Below are 14,135 nucleotides of genomic sequence, written 5' to 3'. Positions count from 1 at the left end.
TCAATGTGCGGGCATACAGTCAAGGTAATTTGTAAAGTGACAATGCATAGATAATAAACAGAGAATAACATCAGTGTAGTATATACAGTTGAAGTCAGAAGTTTACATACACTTAAGTTTGAATCATTAAAACTAATATTTCAACCACTCCACCAATTTCTTGTAAACAAACTATAGTTTTGGCAAGTCAGTTGGGACATTTACTTTGTGCATGACACAAGTAAATTGTTTACAGACAGATTATTTCACTTTTAATTCACTGTATCACAATTCCAGTGAGTCAGAAGTTTACATACACTATGTTGACTGTGCCTTTAAACAGCTTGGAAAATTCCAAGAAAATTATATCAAGGCTTTAAAATTGGAGGTGTACTTGTGGATGTATTTCAAGGCCTACCTTCAAACTCAGTGGAGGAAGATGCCACTGCTCCAAAACCGCCATAAAAAAGCCAGACTACGGTTTGCAACTGCAGTCTGGTCTGATGAAACAAAAATAGAACTGCTTGGCCATAATGACCATCGTTATGTTTGGAGGAAAAAGGGGGATGCTTGCAAGACGAAGAACACCATTCCAACCATGAAGCAAATGGTCGCAAATGGGTCTTCCAAATGGACAATGACCCCAAGCATACTTCCAAAGTTGTGGAAAAATGACTTAAGGACAACAAAGTCAAAGTATTGGAGTGGCCATCACAAAGCCCTGAACTCAATCCTATAGAAAAATTGTGGGCAGAACTGAAAAAGCGTGTGCGAGCAAGGAGGCCTACAAACCTGACTCCGTTACACCAGCTCTGTCAGGAGGAATGGGCCAAAATTCACCCAACTTATTATGGGAAGCTTGTGGAAGGCAACCCGAAACATTTGACCAAAGTTAAACAATTTAAAGGCAACGCTTCCAAATACCAATTGAGTGTATGTAAACTTCTGACCCACTGGGAATGTGATGAAAGAAATAAAAGCTGAAATAAATCATTCTCTCTACGACATTTCACATTCTTAAAATAAAGTGGTAATACCAACTGACCCAACACAGGGACTTTTTATTACTCTGATTAAATGTCAGGAATTGTGAAACACCTTAAACTGAGTTTAAATGTATTTGGCTATGTAAACTTCCCGACTTCAACTGCATGTCCTGGATGTCAGGTAGCTTGGCCCCCATGATGTACTGGGCCATACGCACTACCCTGTGTAGTGCCCTACGGTCATATGCCGAGCAGTTGCCATACCAGGCGGTGATGCAACCGGTCAGGACGCTCTCGATGGTGCAGCTGTAGAACTTTTTGAGGATCTGGGGACCCATGCAAAATCTTTTCAGTCTCCTGAGAGGGAAAATGTGTTGTCGGGCCCTCTTCACAACTGTCTTGGTGTGTTTGGACCATGATAGTTTGTTGGTGACGTGGACACCTAGGAACTTGAAACTCTCAACCCTCTCCACTTCAGTCCCGTCAATGTTAATGGGGCCTGTTCGGCCCTCCTTTTCCTGTAGTCCACAATCAGCTCCTTTGTCTTGCTCACATTGAGAGAAAGGTTGTTGTCCTGGCAAAACACACGGCCACGTCTCTGACCTTCTTCCTATAGGCTGTCTCATCGTTGTCTGTGATAAGGCCTACCACGGTTGTCGTTAGCAAACATAATGATGGTGTTGGAGTCGTGCTTGGCCACACAGTCGTGGGTGAACAGGGAGTACAGTAGGGGACAAGGCACGCACCCGAGGGGCCCCAGTGTTGAGGATCAGCGTGGCAGATGTGTTGTTGCCTACCCTTACCACCTGGGGGCGTTCCGCCAGGAAGTCAAGGATCTAGTTACAGAGGGAGGTGTTTAGTCCCAGGGTCCTAGCTTGTGCTCACCAACTGACATTTTCAACATGTCCCTGATTGAGTCTGTAATACCAACATGCTTCAAGCAGACCACCATAGTCCCTGTGCCCAAGAACACAAAGGCAACCTGCCTAAATGACTACAGGCCCGTAGCACTCACATCCGTAGCCATGAAGTGCTTTAAAAGGCTGGTAATGGCTAGACCCACTCCAATTTGCATATTCCAAACAGATCCACAGATGATGCAATCTCTATTGCACTCCACACTGCCCTTTCCCACCTGGACCAAAGGAACGCCTATGTGCGAATGCTATTTATTGACTACAGCTCAGCGTTCAACACCATAGTACCCTCAAAGCTCATCACTAAGCTAAGGAACCTGGGACGAAACACCTCCCTCTGCAACTGGATCCTGGACTTCCTGATGGGCTACCCCCAGGTGGTGAGGGTAGGTAGCAACACATCTGCCATGCTGATCCTCAACACTGGAGCTCCCAAGGGGTGCGTGCTCAGTCCCCTCCTGTACTCCCTGTTCATCCATGACTGCATGGCAAGGCACGACTCCAACACCATCATTAAGATTGCAGACGACACAACAGTGGTAGGCCTGATCACCGACAACAACGAGACAGCCTATAGGGAGGGTGGTGCCAGAATAACCTATCCCTCAACGTAACCAAGACTAAGGAGATGATTGTGGACTACAGGAAAAGGAGCACCGAGCACGTCCCCATTCTCATTGACGGGGCTGTAGTGGAGCAGGTTGAGAGCTTCAAATTCCTTGGTGTCCACATCAACAAAAACTAGAATTGTCCAAACACACCAAGACAGTTGTGAAGAGGGCACGACAAAGCCTATCCGCAAGGCACTTCAGAGGGTAGTGCGTCCGGTCCAGTACATCACTGGGGCAAAGTTGCCTGCCATCCAGGACCTCTACACCAGGCGGTATCAGAGGAAGGCCCTAAAAATTGTCAAAGACCCCAGCCACAGACTGTTCCCTCTACTACCGCATGGCAAATGGTACCGGAGTATCAAGTCTAGGACAAAAAGGCTTATCAACAGTTTTTACCCCCAAGCCATAAGACTCCTGGACTATTTGCATTGTGTGCGAAGTTAGCCTGTTTGAATGTTGCGAAGTGAGAGTACCAATAAAGGAGGGCAGGAGTGTTGGGTCAGTAACTGAAAGGTTGCTGAATCGAATCCCAGAGCTGCCGAGATAAAAATCTGTTGTTCTGCCCCTGAGCAAGGCAGTTAACCCACTGTTAACCAGGTGTCGATGACGTTGATGTCAATTAAGGCGCCCCCCCCCACACCTCTCTGATTCAGAAGGGATGGATTAAATGCGGAAGACACATTTCAGTTGAATGCATTCAGTTGTACAACTGACTAGGAACCCTCATTTCCCTAAAGAGAGAGACAGACAAAGAGGGAGCATGCAGGGCTGTGGCCAGTCTTTGCCTATTTCAGTATACCCATTAACACACCAGGAAGACCACTGTTGGCTGATTAGCTCACAAGCCTGTCCTCCCTCCCTCTCTCTCCCAGAGATAAACACAGCGTGCTATATTGCTCTGTGCTTCTCCATTGTGGCATGTGTTGTGTTTTATCACTGTGTTCTAATCTAAAACCTGGCCTATTCAGAAAGTTGATTATTATCTAATTTCATTGCATAATTTTGAATTCCATCGCTTTGGACTTGTCGTATTTCCTTGTAGACTCATAGTGTTGCTCCTCTGTTGTTTTGCCAGCCCATTAAGCATCTGACTGCAGCAGCATCAGATAAGCCCCCAAGGCACAAAGTCGTCACATGATGTATGATCCAGCCCATAATCATTTGAGCAATCTGTGTCTGCCAGCATGCCATCCTCCTTCCCCATCATCACCATCAAAGCAGGGATGGTCGTCTGGCCAACCCTTTCGCCAGATCAGACGTCTAGGGGTTCCATGTTGTTTCTGTCTGGTAAAGGTTTATGTTATGGTGAAAGGTCACTCAGCCAGAGTGTAATGGATGTCAAACTTCAAAGGCTTTCTTAACTCACCTCATAGTGATTATTGAATAACAAATGCTGTATCCAGGCCTCTGAGGAAGATGCAGGTGTCTCTGACCAGTGTCTTTTCGTTTAAATAAATGTGAGGGTATGAATACTCTATATTGTTTTTCTAAGTCATTTGTCAACAAAAACAGACAAACAGTATGTTCTGCTCCTGTGCTCTAAGACCTGCTTGGATCGCCTATCACACAGATTCCTAGCTAATAACAGACTTGGTCTAAAGAGACTGGTAGGTGAAGCTCAAGTATTAAGGGCAGCCATATATACTGTATTTCTTTAAAGACATGCTCTGGAACATTTGCAACAATTTTTTATTTAACTTTTATTTAACTAGTTAAGAACAAATTGTTATTTGCAAAAGGCAGACTGGGGCTGGGATTAAAAATAAAAACATCTATAAAATATACATATAGGACAAAACACACATCATGACAAGAGAGACGACACTACATAAAGAGAGACCTAAAGACAATATAGCAAGGCAGCAGCACATGACAACACAGCACGGTAGCAACACAACATAACAACATCACGGTAGCAACACAACATGGTAGCAGCACAGAATACCTGTCTTGCGACGGGTATACAGAGATGACCAGTTTACAGAGGAGTTTACAGAGGAGTGCTGTGAGTGATGTGATGAGAGTGATGTGTCCTATAAGGAGCATTGGTGGCAAATCTGATGGCCAAATGGTAAAAAACATCTAGCCGCTCGAGAGTACCCTTACCTGCCAATCTATAAATTATGTTTCTGTAATCTAGCATGGTCATCTGAATCAGGGTTAGTTTGGCAGCTGGGGTGAAAGATGAGTGATTATGATAGAGGAAACCAGTTCTAGATTTAACTTTAGCCTGCAGATTTGATATGTGCTGAGAGAAGGACAGTGTACCGTCTAGCCATACTCCCAAGTACTTTAGCACCTCCGACTCAATGACTGCCTGCAGGGAGAAATGTTGTAGAGATCAAAGGGGAAAAAGAGGGAGAAGCATCGGGGATAGTCACATTAGAAGGGGTGGAAGATGAGGAAATGTTGGACGGGCAATGAGGCATGATTGAGTCAAATTGGAATCCTGACTTAATGAAGTGGTGACTAAAGAGCTCAGCCATGTGCTTCTTGTCAGTAACAACCACATCAACTTTAAGGGACATGGGCAACTGTGAGGAGGAGAGTTTATTCTCTAGGTCTTTAACCGTTTTCCAGAAATTCTTGGGGTTAGACCCACAGAGAGAGAACGACTCCTTAAAGTAATTAACGTTGGCCTTCCGGATACCTGTACCAGACAGGGGCAGACAACAAGGGCAGACAGTGAACAGATCGCCAGGTGGAATCCGCGCAGCAGTGCAGCAGGCAACGGGAGTAGGTGTCACACCCACTTTGGAGAAGCTTTTATTTCTGGAGGCAAATTTCTTGTAGAAAATGCCAGTCTCTTAACAACAGGAGGGGTCTTCAAGGCCTCTGGATTTGGGTGGGGTAGCCTGCCATTTGTTGGGCTCAAAGGCTTCGACACCTCTCGCTTCACACGTCAGTGCTAATTGAAGTTGTATCTCTGTGTCCTAGCAAGCATGGTAGCCTTAGCATTCAGTCCTTATAAAGTAAAATATACTAAGTACATGCATAATCTATGAGCAGAATTACTGTTTTACCTTAATTAGCCACAAAATAGAAGCTGTGCTGCTCCATATTATCTTCATTTCCCCCCAAGTGGCCCAGCCTTGTAGAAATTTGAGTTCTAGCCAATGAGCTTCAGCCCTTGCCATTTGAGTGACAGCTAGCATGATGCACACACAGCAGAGCAAGACAGAGAGCAATGACGTGCTGCACATATCTGCACGCATGTGAAGTAGTACTCAATTTTCGGGTGCCACTTTAGGCTTGTGAGCGCTCCTTGCAGAACTACTGGCTAAAAAGCAAACAAAAAGATTGGAGAATCTCTTTTAGGGAGTCTGTTGTGTAGAGAGTATTGCTTGTCAACAGATGGTTGTCGGTTCAAAGATCATGGTTCAAAGATCTCAATTTAATCTCTAAATGATGTAACAGCTTTCATAAAAGAATCTCACATCTTCTGAGATGTTGATCGTAGGAAACATAAGGGGGCATTATGCAATTAAAGAAGGCACTCTCAAACCCCATGAAAGCCCTGGGACAAATGTCTATCATGCTGAGAGAACTTGGCCCAAATGTCAAGAGACAGCGTCTCGAGAGAAAAAGCTTTATGTTCACTTAGATTTGGGAGAAAACACACAGCTGTTTTTATACACTCTCTATTTTTTGAAGTGGGAGGAAAAGTAAAGAATTTATTGCAGTGAACCACAATCCAGACATTAGAGGACATTAGTACATACCAATAGTAGTTAACACTCCTGCAAGCCGCTTTTTCATGAGTGATGCAGTTCTTGCAAGAGTGGCGAAATCTTCAACAGCATAAATTGGGTGTGAAACCAGAGGGTAACAGGCAGGTGATCTTACAGTAAACTTGTTGCAAACCACCTTCAATTGGTACAATTCTGTGTAAGCCCTGTTCAGCAAACATCTCATGTTCTATGGATGGAGATGGATCTTTGTAATGGATGATGCTGAGGTAACTTAGCAGTAGTAGAGGGCATTATCTGCCTGCCACCAGGGAACACTCTCATGAGGGCAGCTCTGATATGTTATGTTGTTGGACACAAGTGCCTATATCCTCTCACTAATCTGGCTGGACCTGATGGAAAACATTGGATGTCCGGATTGTGTTTCTTGATTGATTCAATATTAATAGATCAGTGTGTGATATTACTATACATCATAGGGCAGAGCAGATGCCTTTTTCATCCTGGCCCTGAGCCCAATATAGGATGGGCCTATAAATGTCACATACATCACTTGGCTGCTCAGAGGATAACTGAATTAGGAGTGTAATCCGAGCAGGTGAGAGTATAGATATCCTGAGCTCCAACAATCTATGCCAGCAGCAACATTTGGTCAAATAGCCTATGCTGTGGCCCCGAGCTACAGTAACGCATAGATCTATGTCCATTGGTATTTCTCTAAAAGGTTTTGACATGAGACTTCAGAAATTCTATCTCAAGAAGAAAATTGTGTGAGCAGGAAGCCACAATGTGAAAGCACAGGGAAATGTGTTTGAATTGACTAGGCCATCTCTCAAATCATAGGCCTACCCTCCCTGTAGTTGAGGTTCAATTTAAAAAGGCAATATATTGCCATATATTTCTAATAGCAAATAATGGTATAACAACTGCCAGAACAGACCTGTTTATAATTGACCATGTGTATGGTAACAAAATATGTGCATGTCAAGCAAAAGCTATAGATTGTGTAGGCTACAATGCAACAAATACATTAAATCTCTATTGTTGCACGTGAACCATCCAGTTAGATAGCTAAAACGTTGAAAGGACGATGGGGACAATGAAAGGATTTTGATGCGAACCATCGGGTACATAAAGGCAAACTGAAAACATTGCACACGCAACAAGCCGAATAGAATGTAAAAGCTGACTGGGAGAGTGCCACGTGAAGGTTTGAACAAATGAAAAGGTGCATTCAACTCAATTGAAGTACTGGAGATAATCGCAAACGTAACATAACCATGTGACAGACCTACCATTGAGCCAGAGTAGCTTGGAGAGAAGAGAAGGGGTGCGCGCAATATGGGAGGGTGATTCTCGAACATCTTCAGCTAACAGTTCTCATGATGATAGTCGGAAAAGTAGGGGCGATACGGTTGCGACCTTTTCGTTTTTTAAACTAGCGCTGGCTACGTCTAGCCTTTTCTACAAGAGGCAGTTCTGAAAAGGGGACGATAAGGTAAACTACCATAAACATTAAAACGAATGTTGTTTTTTTGAAGCCTACTCTACGTTTTGGGAACGTCCTGTTTTTATACGACGTTGTGGTGAATGTTCTCTGGCTAGCTACGTTGTAACGTCTGCAAGCTAGTTAACGTTATCCAGTTTGTTTTAGACAACCGCTATCTTGCATTGTTTCCAATCCATTCATTGTTGTCTAACTAGCCAGCTATCTAAAGTAGCTAATCTAGGTAGCTAGCTATGTTTTTGTAAATTACTCAATGGTGTATCGTTTGCAGTCGTCGTTCCTAACCCTTGGTTGTGGTGATTACGATAGCTAGCTAACGTTAAATATTTAAGGCATAGAAACCTCACAAAACCCAACGGCAATTTCCAGGTTAGCAAGAGTGCCAATTTAACCTGTTACTGTTAGCTACAGTAGCTAGTTATATGAAGTTAGCTATCCACCGTCTTATCTTTGTGGGGTTTGGTGGATACAAACGTTTTTTTAAATTGTCTTGACATCTCGGGAAATATAATATGTCTAACTAGCTAGCTAAATTTACAATCTGCATTGATGTTTGTATTGCAACACGGGTATAATCTGTATAGCGAAATGGGTTTATGGGACCAGCAATACCGTTATTTTCCCTGCGCGCTAGCAAGGCGAACCAGCCAACAAACCAGGCAGCTATCGAGTTACATACGGCTCTGACGTTAGACTGGCAGTTACGAACGATAGTAACGATAATCATCTGGTACTTTATCGAGGGTTGGGTGAATATCCTCTCCCTATAGGTCTCCCTCGTTACCATTTACATTGGCATTACCCAGTAGCTACTCCCTGTACTAAAGCTGTAATATGTAACTTTTTGGGCGACCCGAACAAATAGATTTGTCATTCTCATACAGTGTGACCATTATACTCGCATATGCACCTACATATTTTGATGTGCGACCTGGATTTTTAAAAACATTTTGGAGCACCAGTGCGCCGAGAACTGGGGTGGCTCGTAAAGAAGTCCAGTTGCAGAGGGAGGTGTTCAGTCCCAGGGTCCTGAGCTTAGAGACGAGTTTGGAGGGGTCTATGGTACTCAAGTGCTGAGCTGTAGTCAATGAACAGCATTCTTATGTGACTCACCACCTGGATTCAGTTTTATGTAGCAACATTTGAATCGGTTTTTATATTTTTTATATTGGATAAAAGTAGAGACTCAGCTACAAAATGGTATATCATTCACTACAAAATAGGAAACAATGGGAAAGTAATTTGTTGTTGAAAGTTGATCAATTTATAAACTCACTTTTGAGAACTGTAATTTTCAATGTTTTGGTACTACTGTTGGAGAGCCCTTCTTTGTCTACACCCATTCAGCATTGTTCACCCTCTTAAGCCTTGGCCCCATCAATCTCTTTAAGGGTTGATCCAACCGTTCTGCACTAACTTGCCAGCTACTTCCAGACATCTAAGAGGGAGAGAGCACAGCTCACTGAACATTACTCGCCCTATCGCTCTGTGGTTTCGTGTTCAGAGAGCACATTGGACACGGGCCAATAAGTAGGGTTGTTCCGAATGCTCTGACCCCACAACTACGGGGGCGTCAGGGTAGCCTAGTGGTTGGAGCATTGGACTAGTAACCGGAAGGTTGCAAGTTCAAACCCCGACCTGACAAGTTACAAATCTGTCGTTCTGCCCCTGAACAGGCAGTTAACCGACTGTTCCTAGGCCTTCATTGAAAATAAGAATTTGTTCTTAACTGACTTGCCTAGTTAAATAAAGATAAAATAGTCAAGCACCCAAGCTAACTTGATAACATCGGCTAACTACTTCCAGACACATAATGAGAGAACACCCCACACTGACCATTTTACTTGGCCTTGCAGAGCTGGTTAGGCTTTTTTTCATGTTATCCAGAGCGTTGGAGACCAACTGCTGTTGGCAACAATTGAATTATGCTTTGTTGCCGACGTTTACTGACACCGGACATATTCAACGGGTGTTGAGCGTTAAAAAATGCATCTGTTATTCTGCGCTCTGGCACACTAAGACGAGTCTTTTGTTAAATGTAGCTACCTAGGTAAACAATGACTCACAATGCATGATGTAACGTGAGTTTGTGAGTCAGCCAGCTAATGTTAGCTAGGTAGCTAACAGTACACTTTAACTTGAAATGAAAATACTTTGTCAAAATTAGTGGTGTCTTTTTGTTAAGACATTGAGCTAGCTAGCTAAACAATAGACCATAATCACAATTTATGATGTTACTACCCTGCATGAATCTGCAGGTAGCTAATCAGCCAGGTTCTATGGCTGTAACTAGTCAAGCAAATGTGTCTGAGATACAAAGAATAAGATCATACACATAACGTTAGCTAGCCGACCAAGCCAGCTGACAGTACATTTGAAATTTAACCACTTTCTGTCAAAATTAGAAACGTGTAATATCTGAATCTTACCAGTATACATCATGGTTGCGTCTCCTGTCTGATGCCATGCACGGTTGCCTTAGTTTTACGATGTAATCCAGGCTGGGGTCTTCTCCTTAGCTATCATACTTGAATTCCACTGATTGCAAAACTGGGTCTTCCAGAAAGTGGAGAGCATACACATAATGTTAGCCAGCTAGCTAACAGTACACTTTAACTTGACATTAGGTTTATGCAGTTTTACTACGCAATACTTTAAAAAAAGAAGCTCTCGACACAATTACCTAGACATACTGACAAGCTCCAATAGACAGACACATGCTATGTGATAGACCAATTCAAACCCATCTCTTGGCATGTCCAGTTAAAAATAATTAAGTTCAAACAGCTCTCCATTATCTCAGCCAATCATGAGCCAGGTTTCCCAAAAGCATCTTAAGGGACTGTTAGAACCTTTGCATCGTAATTCTCTGAACTGTTTCATGTTATAAAAATGGGCCTAACGCCTGCATCAGACCATTCGTAGAACAGCTAAGTGCGTTGTTTGATGCTTTTTTTGCCCTTATGTCACTTTATACGCAAGATATCTGCTTAACATAGAATCACAGGGTTTGTCTCACTGTGACCACCGATAACTTCAGAACGAAGTTGACTACAAGTACAAAGTTGCCAATATCTTCGCAATTAATTCAAACAAGCAATGTATACAAATGTAATGGTTGATCAGTTGTCAGTATTGTGAAATATTTCTAATGTTAAGGTAAGATTTTAATTGAGAAAGCTGATCAGAGAGCAGCTGCCTTTCAATCCCCTCAGCATCGACACATGCTCCAACGATGCCTTAGCTACTGTTCTCTCTGCACGGTGTTTCTGGAAACGCATGTTACATCATTAAAACACTCAATAGCTAGCCTAAGTTCCATTGCTAGCAGGAAACCTGGCCCGGTTTGGTGAGGGAAGTATGGAGTGCAATAGAGATCGCATGATCTGTTGGGATGGTATGCGAATTGGAGTTGGTCCAGGGTGTCTGAGATGATGGTGTTGTGTTCAAAGCATTTCATGGCTATAGATTTGAGTGCTACAGGGCAATAGTCATTTAGGCTGGTTACCTTGGCATTCTTGGGCATGGGGACTATTGGCTGTCTACTTGAAACAAGTTAGTATTACAGACCGAGTCAGGTAGAGGTTGAAAATGTCAATAAGGACACTTGCCAGATGGTCAGACGTTGCTCTGAGTACGTGTTCTGATATTCTGTGTGGTCCCATGACCTTGGAAATGTTAACCTGTTTTAGAGGTCTTACTAGCATCGGCTACGGGGCAAGTGTGATCACTGTCGTCTGGAACAGCTGGTGCTCTCATACATGGTTCAGTGTTGCTTGCGTCAATGCGAGCATGCATTTATAAAGCTGTCTTTTGAAAACTCCTGCTGTACCTAACGTTATTGATACACAATACCAGTTTGGACACAGCTCCTCATTCAAGGGTTTTTCTTTGTTTTTACATTGTAGAATAATAGTTAAGACATTAAAACTATGAAAAAACATATAGAATCATGTAGTAACCAAACAAAAAGTGTTCAACAAATCAAAATATTTTATATTAGAGATCCTTCAAAGTTGCCACCTTTTGCCTTGATTACAGCTTTGCATTCTCCCAACCAGGTTCATGGGGAATGCTTTTCCAACAGTCTTGAAGGAGTTCCCACATATGCTGAGCACTTGTTGGCTGCTTTTCCTTCACTCTGCGGTTCAACTCATCCCAAACGATATCTATTTGGTTTAGGTCTGGTGATTGTGGAGGCCAGGTCATCTGATGCAGCACTCCATCACTCCCCATGGTCATATAGCCTGAAGGTGTGTTTTGGGTCATTGTCCTGTTGGAAGACAAATGATAGTCCCAATAAGCGCAAACCAGATGGGATGGCGTATCGCTGCAGAATGCTGTGGTAACCATGCTGGTTAAGTGTGCCTTGCATTCTAAATACAGTGGAAAGAAAAGGTATGTGAACCCTTTGTAATTACTTGGATTTATGTAGAAATTGGTCATAACATTTGTTCTGATCTTCATCGAAGTCACAACAATAGACAAACAGTCTGCTTAAACTAATAACACACGAACACATGAAAACGTATAATTGTTTAACAAAGAGAAATTAAAGGAGAGCCGCACACTCTAGGAGCTCAGATGCAATAACTGAATAACCTAATATCCAACGTTTCAACAGACTAGCTGTCTTCATCAGGATATAATGACATGCTGCAGGGTGACTAGTTTATATAGGGTCAAAGGACACACAGGTGTCTGTAATCATGGCTAGGTGTAGCCTGATTATTGGTTAATTGTCATATTAAAATTGCATACAAAAAAACAAATGGATAGCATACAATCACAGATACAATTTGGCTACATAAGCCTACAAACATTTACAATGAATAGCAAAATCACAAGAATGGCTTCAGATCAAAGTCTATGTTGAGACTGAAGGGAGCAGGGGTCTTTAAATTAAAGATCCAGACAGCCTCTCGTTTGACCAAATTGTCGAGGTTACCCCCTCCTAGAGAGGGTGACACGTTCAATGCCAATATAACGTAAGGAGGAAATCGAGTGGTTTGCTTCCAAAAAGTGGGCCGCAACTGGGTAAGTTAAGTTGACTTGTAAGTCGCTTTGGACAAAAGCGTCTGCTAAATAGGATATATTATTATTATTATTATTATTAAGTTTTTGCACCTAATGGTGCTCCGAGATTCATACTTTTATTTCGCATTTTGTTTTACCCACAAATTTTTACCACAAGGACAAATTATAAGATAAATAACTGCCTTAGTGGAGCATGTGGTAACACCTTTGATTGGGATCTGTTTCCCTGTTTGGGGGAAGTTTGAAGGATCTACATTTATAAGTGCCATTGCATTGAGCACAGCCATTACACATGTAGTTTCCATCCAGTAGGGGTGCAACTAGATTTTGTGCAGGGATATCTTGGGGTGGTAAATCAGAGTTTACCTCTTGATTACTGCCCCGCAGGAATACGACCAAGGGAGGGTCTGAAATCACATTACCCATATGGTCATCGGATCTTAGAATGTGCCAATGTTTGTACGATTTCATTAATTTGTTCAGAGCATGTTGAATAGTGGGTAGTTAGAGCGCCAGAATGCTTCTTTTTGCGAGACTGACCTTGAAAAAGATCATGTCTCGGTTTGTTTTGAATTTTCTCAATGGCAGTATAAATCTGACCATTTTTGTACCCCTTCTCCCTGAATTTTCTTTGCGTCTCAGACATATTTGGTGTCCTTTTAGTAGTGGTTTCTTTGCAGCAATTCAACCAAGAAGGCCTGATTCACACAGTCTCCTCTGAACAGTTGATGTTGATGTGTCTGTTACTTGAACTCTGAAGCATTTATTTGGGCTGCAATCTGAGGTGGAGTTATCCTCTGCGGTCCTCATGAGAGCCAGTGTCATCATAGCGCTTGATGGTTTTTGCGACTGCACTTGAAGAAACGTTTAAAGTTCTTGACATGTTCCGCATTGACTGACCTTCATGTCTTAAAGTAATGATCGACTGTCGTTTTTTGCTTATTTGAGCTGTTCTTGCCATAATATGAACTTGGTCTTGTACTAAATAGGGGGTGGCAGGGTAGCCTAGTGGTTATAGCGTTGTCAGCTTGGGGATTTGAACTTTGTTACTAGCCCAATCTGTTATTCTGCCCCTGAACAAGGCAGTTAACCCACTGTTCCTAGGCCGTCATTGAATGTCAGAACTGACTTGCCTAGTTAAATAAAGGTAAATAAAAAAATAGGGCTCTTCTGTATACCGCCCCTACCATGTCACAACACAACTGATTGGCTCAAACACCATAAAGAAGGACATAAATTCTACAAATGAACTTTTAACAAGGCACACCTGTTAATTGAAATGCATTCCAGGTGACTACCTCATGAAGCTGGTTGAGAGAATGCTAAGAGTGCGCAAAGCTGTCATCAAGGCAGGGTGGCTACTTTAAAGAATCTAAAATATATTTTGGTTCCTACATGATTCTCTGTGT

The 14,135-nt window shown here is 42.6% G+C and overlaps 1 protein-coding gene across 8 annotated transcripts in view; it reads left to right on the top strand.

Moving 5' to 3' along the window:
• LOC135558504 (CMP-N-acetylneuraminate-beta-1,4-galactoside alpha-2,3-sialyltransferase-like) overlaps nt 1-14,135 on the top strand; it is a 110,546-nt gene that overhangs the window by 23,567 nt on the left and 72,844 nt on the right. For 2 of the 8 annotated variants that reach the window (XM_064992347.1, XM_064992348.1), the window contains exons 1-2: nt 7,472-7,680; nt 11,872-12,087. The exons of 2 other annotated variants lie outside the window; for them this stretch is intronic. The gene's annotated coding sequence lies outside the window, so the exon portion shown is untranslated. Of the gene's footprint in view, nt 1-7,467; nt 7,681-11,871; nt 12,088-14,135 lie in introns of those variants that run through there. 4 more of the 8 variants (XM_064992353.1, XM_064992346.1, XR_010458366.1 and 1 more) reach the window with 3 other exon arrangements.

Source organism: Oncorhynchus masou, chromosome 17, assembly GCF_036934945.1.
Source record: "Oncorhynchus masou masou isolate Uvic2021 chromosome 17, UVic_Omas_1.1, whole genome shotgun sequence".
Taxonomy (NCBI): Eukaryota; Metazoa; Chordata; class Actinopteri; order Salmoniformes; family Salmonidae; genus Oncorhynchus; species Oncorhynchus masou.
Note: the sequence above shows the minus strand (reverse complement) of the source record. Positions and strands in the feature narration are given on the sequence as shown.